Genomic DNA, 18,252 nt, shown 5'->3' with positions numbered 1-18,252 from the left:
ATAGCTCCTTCGCCATATGGTGTATTAAGAGCAACATTAGTCACAAGTTCACCTGTAACTTCAATAAATGCTTCAGAAGGTAAAAAATATCTGCTTGTGTCATGAACTCGTAGTTCAATTCGCCCGGTCTGATTTGGTGTTACAGCGTCATATGAATAATATTAATAATCTCGTATTGAATCATCCCTACTTACTGGTTCGTCCATATCGAAAGCAGCATTAGGTACTCGCTTGAACATTTTATTATAAAGGTTATCTTCTAAAACGAAGACCGCTTCCTGATATCATACTTGTATTTATTATTTCATCTTGCTGATTTATCAACGATGCTAGTTTTTGATTCGCCGCGTCGTTTATTACCTTGCTAATATTACTAGGCATCACATCGGTGCTAGGTAATTTGACCGAAACAGCAGCTGGTTTTCTTTTACGTATTAGATTTAATATTCTATCTTTGATGGAGCTAAATGCCTTACTGACAATGTTACCAATGGCAGCAGGTGCTTTATCGCGAATAAAATCCATAGCTTTCATCGATAACTGTTTTGCGATAGGTGCTGCTTTAGGAGCTCTTCTTGTGATGAGACCACTAATGATATCACTAATCCGTTTCCGTAAGTGACTCGATACATTGGTAACCTCGCGTTCACTACTCGAACGGGCATGTATCCACGATGATGTTTGTGCAAGATCATCTTATTTAATTATTTATTTATCTAACACAACTAATCACTGTAATCATCAACAAGTTCATCAATGATATTTAGATAAATGCTAATATCCATAATGCCACCTTGAAATAATCTTCGGCAGATATCAGCTGCTTCATTAATTATCTCTGATGAATTATTTCCAGCTCGTTTCCCTCCAATAAGAACCTCTAGTCGTGATACGTCATTGATAACGCTATCAGCGCAAACAGAATTATTTCCCAATCCGCTACCGGTAGCACCAGAAGATTGTGGTGCTTCTTGAAACTCTTCCTCTGGTGATTGTGCTCGTTGAGATTGTTTTATTTTCTCACTCACATATTTTCCAAATTGTTTAAAACCTGGATCATTTAGATCATAGGTGTTATTTTTTTTAGATGTTTTGGTATCACATATTTACTCTTATCTTCATATCCAAATGCGGCAATACGAATTAATTCATCTAAATCTTTAAAAATTTCACGAGCATTATCGGTAAATAGATATGTGGAAAGTCTTTTTTTTTTGCTTGCGGTGGAGGTTGTGGTACAGGTTGTTGTCGAGGAGGTTGCTGTTGTAATTGTTATGGAGGTTGTCGCTGTAATTGTATATAATATCTATCTCTTGCATCACTAAATGCAATATATCTAGGATCATTTCCTCTGGCCTGATTAGTTCCATAATGTACCTTAAATATCCACCTAAACCATGTTTCACGATCTACAGGTTTATTGGCATATTCAGGTTTTAAAATCTCTTCTCGTCGATTATATGTCATTACAGCAATTTCAGCTAGATTATCAACGTTTTTAATTGCTTTTGTACCCTTAATACTATCTATGGTAAATTTTTTAGCCGCAGCAACCCTAGCACTAGCTTCTTCATCCTCGGGTATTTCTGCGTCATCATCAGGTGCTTCTTCAGTTTCAGTTTCAACTTCAGTTACAAGTTTAGGTTTATATTTAAGTTTAGATTTAATTTTAGGTTTAAATTTAGGTTGAGGTACAGGTACAGGTTGAGGTCGAGTTTGTTCTGCAATGTGTTTTAATACCGGAAGGATACCTTTTTTCTCACATCAGGATCTTTAATATCTTCCAGTAGAACTTTTTCAGTGGTTGTAGTAATAGGCTTGAATAACAACTCGGTTGACTCTGTAAAACCCTACTGTGCATCTTCAACTGCTCGTATTTTTCGTTTAACTGATTCTCTCACCGGAAGATACTTTTTATCGATTCTAATCGCTCTCGTGCTAATCGAGTAGTATATGCTTCTCCAATATCCATGATATTAATATATCAACAATTTTTAATTTATAATAGTAAAAAAATTATCAAATCGGCCTTGACAAAATATTTTAAACTATCTTGCCGTGACACAAAATTAGTACCTAAAAAAAACCCTTATATTAGGAAACAAAACCTTTTTACGAGAGATTTTCTCGCAGGAGGTTTTATCTATGAAAATAAACCCGATATGTTTTCATCGCTGACACAACAAAAATATCATAACATGTACACGCGATGTACACAAAAATACCTATCATGGTCACATGTGGTCTGTTATCACAAAAGTAACACCTAAAATAAGTCCTTTATTTTAGAAATAAAGCCTTTTACGAGAGAATTTCTCGCAGGAAGCCTCTTTCATGGAATAAAACTTGGTCTGTTCACCCCCCCCCCCCCCCGCTGCTTACATATTTATACATTTTTATTTAGCGGCGAGGCATGCCATATTTGATAGAAATCTGAAATCGATTATTAAAAAAATTACGTGATACTTTCTATTTGTTGTTTTGTAACGTTAATAAATATATGCTGAGAATTATTATATACTTGTGTGCTTTGTGAAGACTGAATGCATGTGTGTTTTTCATAATAATGGCCAGTTGGCTTTAGTGATCTCAATTTATTAGTAAAAACCAAAATTGCTCTATCGGCTTTTGTTTAATTGGTTAAGCCAGGTTCGTGTCTTTGTTGACGTAAATCGTCAAACAGAAGTCAGTCTGTTATGGTGATATGACCGCTTGAACAACAGATGGTTGAGAAAGAAACAACCAAAAAAAAAAAAAAAACATTTGTTGTGTTCAAAAAAAGCACCGCAAAACATTTAATTAGGCATTGCGTTTGACGGCTTCGTGAGTTAATCCCCAAAATGTAACACCTGTATACATTTGAAAAACTAGCCAATTAAAATCATGCCAGATGATACCTATTTATACTAGGGGACACGTACATATTGGTTTATCATTCAACAATTTACAAGTGTTAGCGTCATTAGATATCATTTACATCTCTCTGAAATATATTTCTTGTTTATATTTATCATACACCATGCCTAGTGCTTCTGCTCGAAAAAGACAAAAGACGAACTGGCCCTGTGCTTTATGTGGACTCAATTGTGGTGTTAGATCCCTTGCTTGTGATAATTGCAAGTGTTGGATGCACGCAAAGTGTGATGGTTTGACAATTGATGATTTAAAAACTATTTCTGGACAATACCCTTATGAATGTCGTATGTGCAGTCGTACAGCCGACTGTGGAGTGTACAACTATGAAAGTGCAATCAACAGACTAAATACGGTAGTTATTATTATTATTTTGATTATGAAAAAACGTTTGACCGTATTGACAGAAACACACTTGTCATAAATTAGCAAATGAAAATAGTAAAATGCTTACTATAATAAAACCCATATATGCAAATGTTAAAGTTTATGTGAAAACGCCAAATGGCTTGCAATAAATATGTAACTGCCCGGCCGGGGTGTTTTATCACCTTTTTAATTTTCTTTATTTCTAAACTATTTATAGACATATATTCCTGACCATATTAACGGTGTATCGGTTCAGTAAACTATTAAAGATATAGTACCTGAACTCTTGATCATCATCGGGGTTTTAATTTGCCATATAATTGATTTTTTTTTTCTTTTGGATTTTTTTCCTCTGGAAAATATGTTATTCGTGCTTTATGTTCTTGGTAGAATTAATTGTGTTATGTTGTGTACATTAAGTAATCCTAAAATTGATATATTTTGTGATTGTACCTTTATTTGTCATAAACGCATGTAATTTGGACTGATGAACTATGTTGCCAATAACGCGTATTATTATTATTATTATTATTATTAGCAGTAGTAGTAGTATTAGCAACGATGTGTTGTAAAATCATCTACAATAAGGTGTTGGCAATCTAAATGTTGGGGTGGGGGATGGGAGGTCGGGATCGTGAACGTTTTCGATGAATGATATACATTCTGTCTCACGATAATTAATAATCTTTCCCAAGCAATTTAGCAAAGATATAATGTGGCTTATTTTGGTATACCGTATCGGTCCTACTAAACACCGCAAAGACGGAAAATATATGTAGCGTTGATACAAAAATGTATACCAATAAATATACAAGAATTAGAAAATGTTTGCTTAGTCTATGATCGTTCTTTTTCATTATCCATTTAATTTAGTACAAGGATAAACACGTTTTTAAACTTACAATACTGTAAAATATTTACTGTTGGTATAAAATGTAAGGCATGTGGTAGAACTGCTACTGTAATTCGATTAACACGCGTTAACGCGTGTTACAGTCACGAGTAGGTGAGTGGACACGCGCTACCTTTAACTCAGTCAACACAAAGGCACTATAAGGGTAGTTTCAAAATGTTGATTATGCAAAATATAAGTATATTAATGTGACCACGATTTTTTCTCTTTATGTTTATGCATTCCCAAAATAAGGTCAAATTAACTGTTTATTAGCGCAGAACATAATTCTTCAAAATGTTCTTTTCAACCTTATTAAATTTAAGCAATTTATCAATTTTGGACTGTACTTCAGAGAAATAACAACAAACAATAATTACTGAACATTCATTATTACATTGAACTGACAGGGTACTATATCCTCAACACAAAATTCTCCAGATGTAAAATGATTAAATTATCATGGAATTCCAAATCTGAGGAAGAAAAAGACGATATATTCATGATATTTTTGAAGAAATCACACCTTAAATTAACAACAGTGGACACGTCCTCTGACGGCATGTACACTGTGTTAAAAGCCCCAAAATTGGCAAAAAAGCCAAATAAAAAAACACGGTGCCGGGCGACAAGGACTCAGAGAAAGAATTAGAAAATGTTTGCTTTGTTTATGATCATTATTTCTTATTTATTATCAATTTAACTCAGCGCAAAGGAACAGTTTAAAAAAGTAACCAGGTTAGAATCTAATTATTCATTGTATATTTGATTGGCCGTTGCCAAATCCATGTTCAGCATTTTGTACTAAATAAGAAGACATTATAAAAATGGTATTTCATAATTTAAAACAATTTAAATATGACATAAATATGGAAATATATGTTAATTTGGCTTGTTATAAATGCCTTCTTTATTCTAATATACGATTTCTTCTTTTCGTCTTTCTCCTTCCATCCTGATCTCTTCCTGTGCCGCTTCTTATACTATTATTTTCTCAGCTTCCCCTTAAGAGTTTGGTGCCGTTTCTACGTGCGCACTGGGAGAGAGAGACATTTGGCGATTTTAAATATTTTCTTTTCTCTTTCTCAAGATAATTATAATTTTCTCCAAATAATAGCAAGGATATAATATTTTGTTTTGGTATACCCATTTACATAAGTTGTCGCTGTTACCAGCTGTAATTATTATCGTGTTGTTTCTTTGACTATGGGCAATGCCGCGCCCAATACCATTCGTCCCCAAGACGTATCGGTCCTACTAAACACAGCAAAGACGCGCAAATACATATATAATTATTGTGAATTACGTTAAATATTAAATCTTGCATTTTCTCAAACATTTTCTTATTAGTATTTGCACAATTGTAACATTCTAAAAATATTTGATAACATATAGTGTTGATACATACTTTATATCAATAAATATAACAGAACTAGAAAATGTTTGCTTTGTCTATGATCATTGTTTTTTTAATGCATATTTAACTCAGTACAAGGATAGAAACGTTTTTAAACTTACAATAAACATTTTACATACGATTTTCTTATTCTAATTCGAACTTTGCCGCCAAATGTTATTGGCTATTTAATTTGGCATAATTATGTTGAAAACTAATCCTTCAGTTTTGTTAATTTATTCGTCAATATAATTTACAATATAAATACACTTGTCTAAAATGACTTTTATGACTGTCAGGCTTTGTGAGGATTTTTTAGGCTTTGTATGACTTTGTCTGGCTTTGTGTGATTAGTAAATATTGAAAAAATTGCACTTTCTTTCGATAAGTTTAATGAACAATGGATACGGTAATAAACAGTTTACGTAAGATTTTGTCATACTTTGTTATTACTTTGCCATTATTCAATTTTGAATTTGTACTCTGTCTTCCAATTTTCGGTCATATAATTTTGCATAAATATGTTGAAAACTAGTTTTTCGGCTTTAATTTATTCATCAATATAATTAAAAATATAAATACGCATTTTTTTATTTGACTTGACATGGCTTTGTAAGGCTTTGTCGGGCTTTGTCAGGCTTTGTCGGGCTTAGCAGTATTTAGTAGGACCCTCCTAAAGCCCTTGTAAGGACTATTACTAAACAAATGCCTCTTATTTTAAGGGTTTTTACTTTGGCTTAGAAACCCGATTTGATTGAACTGACATGACGAATTTGATCCTTTGATGACCGTTCAAAATTATACCATTTTCACAAAGTAATATTGACAGAAATTTATAATAGTCACTCTGACTACATTTAACCGCTCTGGTGGCCTAGTGGTTAGAGCGTCCGTCTCCGAAGCGGGAGGTTGTGGGTTCGATCCCCGGCCAAGTCATTACGAAAGACTTACAAAAATGGTACTAACAGCTGCCTCGCTAGGCGCTCAGCATTAAGAGGTTAGTGTTATGACTGCAATTGCGAAACAGCTACTTACTAGATTATCCGAGTTGATGAGATGAAAATAATAAAGTTTGACTGGACCCCTTTCACAATACATGTTTCTGACAATTTGCTATTCCTGATATCAAGAGCTAAAAAATCAAAACAATTTTATCACTGCTGGATGAATATTCTTTTTATTGGTTTTTAAGTGGAAATCGGTGATGGAAAGTTTGAATAATACAGAGGTCTCCCTAGGTTTTTAAAACTAGGAGTCCCATTTTAGTAAAATAGGAGTCCCACCAGCAAAGGTTGCAGTCTCCTCCCATAAAACTATGCAAATTAAAAGAACTTTCGTTTGCAATGAGTTTAATTTCTACATTCTTTATAACGCCGACATAGGTTTTGTTTGTACATTAGAGTGAGACTGAAAAAGGTCTTATTCCAAGCAATAAGCTAGGCATTACAAACTTTCTTAATCTTGGCAAGTGTCCCATCAGTTCTAGCAACTTAAGCACTCTTCTGAATCTCATTACAATCTTAGTTTGCCATTGAACCCCAAAATACTTACCGTGGGTATCCAATTTGCGAATGGCATTTTGTCTAAGTCTCAACATGTCTTGATTCTGAGGTCACGTGCAATGCTTATTCCACTTCACTCAAAAATGAACACAAGAATGAAAGCTAAAGCCACCAATTAAAGCCTTTGAACTTGCCACCCAGCTATTGCATCATATTCTTTTTATGTACTCTCATAATGGCAACATGTACATCGGGTGTGTGTGTGTGTAACACGATATACCATTATAGATGCTTGGATAAAATGACAACACAACACAATGTGATAAAAGATGGAAGTTTATGATATGAATTCATAAAAATATATACACTACAAATACGGTGATTCCTTCATGCTCTAAACATACGTCTCATTCAATTACTTTATCCAAACATTCACAAACAGGAAAACAAAAAAATGATTCATATCTTCAGATGTATGATGGCAAGATTCATATCATCTCACATAATGGAAGTGAGATTCATCCAATCTCATGTAATTTCATGTAATGAAAAAGAGGTTAAAATAATCTCATGTAATGGAAATAAGATTCAAATAATCTCATATAATGTCATGCAATGAGAGTCAGATTCAAATAATATCATGTAATCAAAATAACCCAATTGTACTCAATTGAAATAACAATCAACTGACACAAACGTATGACTCATTTGTACAGCCACATGATTCATAAATATTTGTAAAAACTGTGTCCCAGATATAAAACCGGTGTCCAAATATATGTGATTAAGTATTTCAGAGACCTCTGTAATATGGCATCATGTACATGTTGATAAACAAGTACGGGCATTCAGAATAATAATAAACAAATTTCCCATTTTAAACAAAAAATACATGAAAATGAAAATATCTCTTAGAAAATAGTCTTATACTAAAAATTTGTTTTAGGATGTATTTTATCTTATTTTGCACTAAACCAGTTCAAGCAAGTTCTTTTTCAGTGTCGATATTATTTGTCAAACAATGTTTAGCAGTATATACAGTTTAGCTATCAAAGCATGTTTATAAGTATAAATTTTAAACAAACTGCAACTACAATCAGTGGAAAAAACACTATCCTTGCTGATTCAGAAGGCAGCAGCCTTACTCACACTTTATGTGAAATTTAAAATTTAAAATAAAATTTTACTTAGTCAACTTAGACTAATATCAGTATTAGTCTGTAATGAGATCTGCTAGTCTCTGCCTAATGGACTATTGCTGAATTCAAACCATGAAAATGTCTACATAAACCCCATTTTCAGAATCCTGGATCTTAGTCTTATCTTTAAAAAAATTAATTAAAAATAACATTGTTCAATAATTTTGGATTTTAATAAAATTTTAAGGAGCTCAGGTATTTTAATTAAAATAACATTCTGTAGTTTGGTATTTCAATTAAAAATATTCTATAGTTCTGTATTAAAAAAAATAACATTCTATAGTTTTGCTATTCAAGTTTTAAAAAAACGTTTATGTATAGTTTAGATATTTTAATTTTAAATAACATTCCTAAGTTATTTTATTTTAAATAACAGTATAATATAGTTTAATTTTAAATAATATTCTGTAGTTTAGATATTTTAATTTTAAATAACAGTATAATATAGTTTAATTTTAAATAATATTCTGTAGTTTAGATATTTTTATTTTAAATAACAGTATAATATAGTTTAATTTTAAATAATATTCTGTAGTTTAAATATTTTAATTTTAAATAACAGTATAATATAGTTTAATTTTAAATAATATTCTGTAGTTTAGATATTTTAATTTAAAATAGAATTGTTCTATAGATTTGATATTTTATTTTTCATGGATGCAATAACTTTTTACATACACAAATAAGGTCTTTTCCTTGAAACTTTAGTTTGACATACCTTTCAACAAAAAATGCAAATGCAATTTCCTTTTTCAAAATATGTTCCTTTTATCAGTTTTTGTTTTCTCTACCAAATACATGTAATCATAAATCTGATGGAAATTCATTTCTTCTTTTTTTTTTTTTTAAAACTCCAGTCCATTAACAATTTTGGAGAGTAATAACAGATTGTGAAAAGTTGGATTTCAACATCACACTTACACCTATTATCCTTACTCCAGGGCATTCTTTTTCGTGCAATGTAAGGCATGGGTGCATGATACTAGCATGAATGTTTGTCCACTAACACACGCACTGCTCAAATTTAAGATTTCTTTGAAATGTTTGATGTTAAACACTGTAAATCTTCTATACTTCTCACATTCTGACATTTTTATTCTATGTAAATCACCCAACAGTGAGTGCCTCATTTTGGAACTGTGAGATTTTGTGAGATAACCAGAGAGGATTATATTCAGGTATTGTGAAACTGGTCCACTGGATAAAAGAAGATGCCACAAATCACTTTGTACTAGGATTGTCATGAGTTTTATATTTTTATAATTAAATAGTTGCCAGAAGTTCTAGAACACAATCAAATCAACCAACCACACATAGGGGCCTGAGAGATCCATCTCTTCTGAGACAACACAGAAATCTGCTTCCTAGACAGAGCTCCTGAATGATCACAGCTTAATTCCATTTTCAGAGCTAAGCAGGACAACTTGAAAGCCACCATGCAGTTTGAAGTGCAGTTATGAACAAGAGGCAAAAAAGTGAAACTTGGATAATGGGACATAAAGTGTGTAAATGTGTATGGGGATACAAAGTGTGTAAATGTGTAGTGTGTAAATGTGCATGGGGACACAGACTGTAAATGTGTAGTGTGTAAATGTGCACGGTGACACAGACTGTAAATGTGTATGGGGAGTATTTGGGGTCCCTGTTGTAGCGCAGTAATACAGCTTAAGTCATGCAACTTAAGTTCACTATCAGTAAATGAAGGGAAACAAAAGAGTTTTAAATCTTATTCCAAGCAACCAATTCAATCCTTTTTAACATAAACTAAAACATTGTTTAGTAAGTCTAATAGACTGTGTGGCAACTAAGTCTTCCAACTTTTCTTTCCACTGCACAGTTTTACTAAATTATAAATCTGCTTATCTGTTTGTCCAAGCAGTAGAGTGTTTAACATTGAAGGAGAGGAAAATGAACATTGCACTCATCAGAATTTATTTTTCCCAACTTGTTTTTGTTACAATATGTTGTTTCTTAAAAAAATAGTGACATAGCAATAGTACATTGATATTATACTTTAAGTTTTCCATGCTGCAATGTATTGACAGGTCTGCTCATAGCTAAAAGAAATGCACTTAAACGACTTGTACTTCCATTTAGGTTATTGCCTATGAAAATCATTTGATTCACCCTTTTTGGCTGAGACTTGAGCTTGAAAGAAAAAAGGCAGAAAAGCAGTAAAATTACATTAATTAACCACTGAAACAGAAAAACACTGAAAAAGAATGATTTGTCACCAAATATGAAAATGAGACTTCATTGGAGGTCACAAGAATGGTAAATAATGAAAAAATCAAGAAAGGTAAAAAAATATTGAAATGATGCCATAACAATTGGAATTAAATGTGGAATATTAATGGTTTTAATAAAGAAAAGAAAAACTTTATAAAAATGGGAATCAATGGGCTGCAGTTGATGCAATTCAATTATATATTTTAACAGAAGAAAAATTAAACAGACAAAACATTCTTAAAACAATTTGCATTCTGAAACACTTGGAATTAAAACAAATAGTCTTTTTTTTCTTTCTTCTTTTTATTGTAACCTATGAGAGATAAAAACAAAATGTATATAACACAATTTTACTAATAGATTTTATTATAAAAGTTTCAAATGAATTAGGATTAGCAAATTTTATATTGAAATTGGTGCATTAAAAAAGTATCATATGGTGTGAGACAAGTACATTAAGGTTCTGTTTGTAGTTGTTCCACTATCAGTTTGAAGTCATCAGGGATTTAACAGCAAATTATGTATCAGAAAATAAATGCTTGAGTAACAAAGTACTGAGAAAATAATTTAAATTTTGAGCAGATTTGTGTATTTACAGAATTCCCAGACATCTATTTTCAAAGCATAATTTTCTTTCATCATTATTGCTGAGTTTTAGTTTTTTATTATGTCTTTAAATGAAAATTATATGCTGTAACTTTTCTGTTCTCAAGAGGATTTTTAATTGAAAGACTGGAACAACATTTCTAAAATGAATACATATACAAGAAACATGATTAAGTGTCCATACACACAAATAGCAGATGTCCTGGAAGTGGGCCACCATAAAAGGTAAATACGGTAATCACAATGTGGAGGTCCTGGAAGTGGGTCACCATGTAAGGTAAATACGGTAATCACAATGTGGAGGTCCTGGAAGTCGGCCACCAAATAAGGTAAATAAGGTAATCACAATGTGGAGGTCCTGGAAGTGGGCCAGCATATACGGTAAATACGGTAATCACAATAAGGAGGTCCTAGAAGTGGGGCAGCATATATGGTAAATATGGTAATCACAATGTGGAGGTCCTAGAAGTGGGCCAGCATATATGGTAAATACAGTAATCACAATGTGGAGGTCCTGGAAGTGGGCCAGCATATATGGTAAATATGGTAATCACAATGTGGAGGTCCTAGAAGTGGGCCAGTATATATGGTAAATACAGTAATCACAATGTGGAGGTCCTGGAAGTGGGCCAGCATATATGGTAAATACGGTAATCACAATGTGGAGGTCCTGGAAGTGGGCCAGCACACCCTGTCTCAACAGACGGATCTGATGAGGTATAGCTTCTCAATATAATCTTTTGAAAGTTTAAATTTGTAAGTAAATAGTCGACCCAAGCACTCCTGGATTTGTTTTGGTATTGCATGCAGGCTTGAATTTCCTGAAAAATGGCATTAAAGCCCATAACAACTTTATGTTTAATGCCTTTTCTCAGCAGACGGATGTGACTTGGCAGTGATTGGTAAAGGCAAATGCATTAGAGCACTTGACCACCAAGAGCCCCACAAACTTGTCCAACTGGAAAGACTTGACACTGAAAGACATAATAAACAGGCCATCCCATAAGCTCATCTTGAATTGACCAGCAGAGCTTAAGAATTTTTTAAAAAATAATAAATTACCCTGTCAAATTTCACAATAAACATTAATTTTAAATAAAATTTATATAAACTTCTGCTTATTTTAGCATGTGTTTACCAAACATATTTTGCTTTTTCCTGTTGATCTTTGACCTATTGTAACTCGTACCTCTTCCTTGAGAATGTCCAGATTGAATTGGCCTAATATTTAATTTTAATTATTCTAATTCATGTTCGCAAATTAAGAAAAATAGCATATATTTAGGGGCCCCAAGTGGCCCAGTGGTCTCAAGTGCTCACCGTTTTGGCTCCCTGTCATCTAACCTGTCTGTGTGGGTTCAAGTCCTGGGCTCAGCCAGTGTGGGTACATGAGAAAGCTTGCCAGCAGCTTCTTGTGGCTTGGTGGTTCTTTCAGGGGTTTTCCTGGGTTCTTCCTCCACCATTTATATTGCCCAAATGTATAGCCTATCTTGTGCTGAAAAATGGTATTAAACCCTACAACATCAACCATACATTTGTATTTAATGGACCAACCATGAAATTTTTGAGGTTGGGCTGAGAGGCTGGACTTTTTCCACAAAAATAACCCAGCCCTACTTTAGCCGATTTATATGAGAAAAACAAAAACACTATATCCATCATGTTGGCTCATAATGAAAATGGTGACAGAAAAAATGTCCCTGCCTCCCCCTCTCAAAAATTAAATGACAATTTATGTAAAGACCACTCCAGTGCCCTAGTGGTTAGAGTGTGTGCCTCAGATAGGACTGAAAAATTGTGTGTGATTTGAATTTCCAACATAACTTTATAAAAATGTTTCAGTCATATCACTATGATGTCTGCAGTGTGGATATTTATAGTGATGTCTAGCACTGGGGCATCATGCTGCAGACATATGTAGCATGATGTCCCAATCAGTCACATTATCCTGACACCAGGCCGACCAGTCCTAACAATGGCCTCTTAATGCTGAGTGCCTAGTGAGGGAGCTGTTAGTAACATATTTATAAGTCTTTGGTATAACTCGGCTGGGGTTCAAACCTGCAACTTCTCACATCTGAGGCAGATGCTCTAATGACTAGGCCACTGGAGCGGTTGATCACACACCAGAATGTTTTTAGTTGCACTTGACAAAGTTTCTAAAATAAATATTGTTTAACTGAACAAAAATTCTGAGTTGATAAAACATTTTGTTTAAAATTGCAAATGCTGAATAAACTCAGACCAAATGAATACATGCTTATGTATGAAAATATAAATACATTTAATTACAGTATCTTATTAAATGGATGAAAATTTGGAACTGGTTTGGTTTGACAAATACATTTCAACCAAAAACACAAGTTCTCAAAATCTTCCATTTTGTTATCTATGTACTGTATATACATAAGATGTTCAAAGTTGGAGCAGTTTTCTATTATGTTCATCAATAAATTGAGCTAATTATTGATGGCTTTTTGTTTGTTTTCTTTAAGTAGGAAATTATATTACTTTTTCCATTTCCCTATAAGGAATTATATGTACCTTTCTTTATTTTGAGTGTAAATATGTACCATGTATGAAATTATGGAAATAATAGTGTGCCACAGGGATTTTCTTGTAATTAATAGCGTCACCCTCTATAAATAAAGTAGTTATTATAATTATTCCTGCTAATTAACCCACTGTTGTCAGTTAAGATTAGGAAACAGGATACTATGTCTACCCATTAAGGAAGCATTAATAGACAGGAAATGCAGTGGCAAATACTATTTCCAAATGTACAAATGACATTGAGTACTATTTTATAAAAATTGTATTATACCTCATCTATGAAAGCAACTCAAATAGCCTGAGGCAAGTGAACAGGTAAACTGAGTGAGAACTCAGCTTTGAGAGTGTCAAGTATTAGTTCTTATAATTGCAGGCTGAGCTATTTATACTGGTAACTTACCTTACATCTCCACATAAGTCAGGTTCTTTGTACATGTTTAAGGTACTCTGGATAACTCATCTCACACCCCACATGAGAGGTTATTTATTAAATTTAATAAAGGGAATAAATATACTTGTGTAATATGCAATTTATAGATTCTAATCACTACAGTCTTGGAACTGAAGAAAATGGATGGGAATAGGTGGATATTTACAAAGGCTCAACTAGAGAACACCCCCAGCCGGAAAAATGGGATTGATGCCACCAAAGAACTCTCTTACAGACAGCTGACTGCCAGCTTAATCCAAGATATGGGACATAAACTTGCACTAACTCATCTATGTATCAATACTGCCATCATCTACATGCACAGATTCTACATGTTCCATTCCTTTACATGCTTTCCACATCAACAGATGGCCCAAGCTTGTATATTCCTTGCAGCTAAAGCAGAGGAGCAAGAGAGAAAAGTCGAACATGTGATTCAAGCAGCTAATGGATGTCTGCATCAAGCAATTGATTTAAAAAATGAGGCCTACCTAAAGCAAGCTAATATCCTGCTCAACAATGAGGAAATCTTGCTGCAGACTCTAGGTTTTGAGGTTACAGTGACTCATGCCCACCCGATTGTTATCAAGACCTGCCAGTTCATACAAGCTAGCAAGGATCTAGCACACATGTCCTACTCTTTTGCCACTAACTGCCTCCATATGACCACCTTCTGTCTGCAACACAATCCAAGTGTCATAGCCTGCATCTGTATTCTTCTGGCTTGTCAATGGTCAAATTGGGACATACCAAAATCGAGTGAAGGAAAAGAATGGTACTATTATGTAGATAAAAATATCACTTCGGATAAGTTGGAAGAATGCATACAAGAATTTCTAAACATCATGGATAAATGCCCAAACAAGCTATATAAATTGATGGAAAATAAGAAGGTTGGAGGAACAAAGCACAGTATGAAAGATGAATTACAGAGTGAGGCCCCACCAAAGAAACATCAGCGACTTGACAATACCTCTCCTGTTGCTACCTTGGCTGGTTCTAGTTCTGTAGGAAAATCAAATATGAATATGGGTCTACTTATATCAAGTGGTCATGTAAAAAAGGTGGATTCAGGACAAGAACTTAAATGCAATACCTTTCTCCAATGTTCAGCGGTACAGTCTTCTAGCATAAAACAATCCACAGATGTGAGTCATCCCAGCGTTAGATTTCTGCCATCATCAGGAAAAGCTAACAAGATACAGAAGCAGCGCTATTCTTAAGAGCCCATTCAGTACATTGTAAAATCCTGTCAAGTAAAGCATATAAAATGATCAATATCAGACAGTGGCTCATTGCAAATGGCTTGTCCTTTGGTAGTAGAGTTGCAGAGTGTAACAGCTTATTTGGAATGGAAGGAGACAGAGCATACAAAAATGGTCTCAAACATGTAAATGTTCAGCCATATGAAAACAGACACGAGTATGTTCTTTGTGCTCCAAACATTTCTACAAAATGGGAGCCTGTGCAAAATATTTAAATTAAAATTGTGATTTTGGCAATTGTTAATACACTTAAAAATCTTACATGTGCATAAATTCGCAAAAGACTTGTACATAAATTCATACAAGACCCTGTGTCCAGTGTTCATATCAAAGAGGAGACTGTACCCAAAATTATTATTAGGAAGTATGTGATGAAAAGTATAAGCCAAGTGCTCTATACAGAAGTTCATCAAGTACTGATGTACAAAGGCAGGCAAGAAAGTATGGCCTCAAAATAGTAGGTCAGAAAGTCAATGTACACACCAGACTGTTGAAAATGGCAGAAATTCTGAGTATAAAAATCCATAACAAACCCTATTCTATGTTTTACTTCATATTCAATGAAGCAGAACAGTTCATAATCACTTTAAGTGAAAATTTTGCTTTTTGCTTTGAAAGAATATGAGCACAGTGGCAATAAAAAAACACTCCATGGACCAACATTATCACACAAACTTGCATCAGTCAGACCAACATGTATCCCAGTCACACAAACTTGCATCACCGTCGCACCGACTTGGATTATAACAGCTGAGGACTTCTCATATGACTGTCTGCCAATTCTCCTGCTGCAGTCCTTTTTAACATAAAGCAAATCAATAGACAAGAGTCATCCCATGTGGGAATCCATGGCTGTAATATAGAAATAAGACTGAAAATAGTGGGATCCATGATTCACAACACTAAGTTTCAAAATGGCATTCACTACATGGACAGAGTCAAATACCATGTCAGCCATTCTCCTGCCCATATATGGCAGAGAACCCATGCATCCTGCAAGGAAAATACGCAGCCAGGCAGACACTGACATTCATCATCCTCCCCCAACATAGCAGACATAACTGTCAGACAATGGATCGTCGGAGGACATGTTTTATCTTAATATCATTTGATACACTTTAGGCCCTAATGATGGCAGCGACACAAACTCATCATTTTTATATTCCTCCATGTCAGCAGTATCTTACTAAATTTGGTCAGGCTCATGATCAAGTAGATGACTCATTTAAAGAGGCTTGATATTGCCAATCGGAAGTCACCACAATTCTGTATTCAGTTAAAGATATTAGATATTGCCAATCAGATGTCTCCACAACTGTCTTCAGTTAAAAAGACTCGATATTGCCAATCGGAAGTCACCACAATTCTGTATTCAGTTAAAGAGACTCGATATTGCCAATCAGATGTCACCACAAAGCTGTATTCAGTTAAAGAGACAATACTGCCAATCGGAAGTCACTACAATGCTGTATTCAGTTAAAGAGACTCAATACTGCCAATCCGAAGTCACCACAATGCAGTCGAGGCACAGGTCTGATTTGAATGCATAATGTAATTCTTGTTCTCCAAGAGCTTCTCATACTCACCCTTCAAGACCTCCCTCACCTTTATCAACATTTTTATCAAGTTCACCATTTGATGAAAGTGAAAATTTGACTGAGGGATGGAGTATGAATATTTAACTAAACTGAACTTTTTCTCATGAACATTGTACCATATGCTCAAGTACAAAAGAATAACAGTTGCTATAATAATAATAACATGTAATAACAACAACATTATTTAAAGAGAAAATTAGCTGCATGGTCAAGATCTGCCCTGGGGGCTTGCTCAATAAGCATTTGAATGTGTAGTAATAGCTGTATACAAGATCCTCCTTGGGGGCTTGTTCAATATGCATCTGAATGTGTAGTAATAGCTGCATACATGATTAAAGAAAGAATACATTTACATATAGAACATATTAAAAAATTTAAGAACAATTTTGAACTTGGAAAATTGTGTATATATAGTACAAAAAATGGTGAGACAACAATATGGAAGGTTTGAGAATTTAAGCTTGTAATGTTTTTGTCAACTTTAACTTTTCATTTGCTCAATTAAATTATAATAAAACATGTAAAATGCATTGCTTTTATTTCAAATGTCTCTATTTCCTTTGGGATTCTGTTGCAGGTTGTGGCATCATGTATTTCAAACTTTTCTGAATCAGTTCTATATTGGTTTTGAAATGAGTGTTTTCATGTTTTTGGTATGAAACATTTTTACTTGATTTATAATGGTTTGAAACTCTGCACCTACACAGAAAACATGGATTAGAAGCATTCTTCTCTAAGTGATATGTAACTACCCAAAACAGTGTACAACCCTCAGTGATCTGTTTGGATGCAGCTGAAAGACAATACATTCAGATTTCTGGTAACACTTACATTGGAAGATAGTTGAAAATAATCATAGAGACCTACATATAAATTAACACATGCTGGAAACAGGTTGAAACTTTCACACACAAGTTTATCTTTCAAGTCAAGGAAAGTAGCTTCATAGCAGTGGGTATCTGGAGTGCCTAAAATGACAAAAGTTCTCTGTGGTCAATTGATTTCATCCAAAAGATGGGCACCTCTTCAAAACAGTTTTACTTAGCTATAAATACAACGGGTCAAGATGACCTACAGACCATTGTAATCAAATTCCAAACAGTAATGTCTCTATTTCAAATGTGTAGGAAGAGTTAAGTGGTGTTATTCATGCAAGCACTTAAATTACCTTGATAATAAAAGACATTAAAAACATAAAACCGAATAATTAAAGATGGTGGAATAACCCCAAAAGTGCACTAATTTCATGAAAGTAATAAAAACCAATGAAAACTTGTTAGTTGATGATATACTTTAACAA

The 18,252-nt window shown here is 33.8% G+C and overlaps 1 long non-coding RNA gene across 1 annotated transcript; it reads right to left on the bottom strand.

Moving 5' to 3' along the window:
* Positions 1-7,392: 7,392 nt before the first annotated feature.
* On the bottom strand, positions 7,393-17,208 carry LOC149777550 (uncharacterized). Its single transcript, XR_016416188.1, has 2 exons — positions 15,186-17,208; positions 7,393-12,080 (listed from the first exon to the last, which is right to left on the bottom strand). It is a non-coding gene; the product is annotated as an uncharacterized LOC149777550 (long non-coding RNA).
* Positions 17,209-18,252: the final 1,044 nt, after the last annotated feature.

This window comes from Sinohyriopsis cumingii, chromosome 18 (genome assembly GCF_028554795.1).
Source record: "Sinohyriopsis cumingii isolate HCF-2022 chromosome 18, ASM2855479v2, whole genome shotgun sequence".
Lineage (NCBI taxonomy): Eukaryota > Metazoa > Mollusca > Bivalvia > Unionida > Unionidae > Sinohyriopsis > Sinohyriopsis cumingii.
Note: the sequence above shows the minus strand (reverse complement) of the source record. Positions and strands in the feature narration are given on the sequence as shown.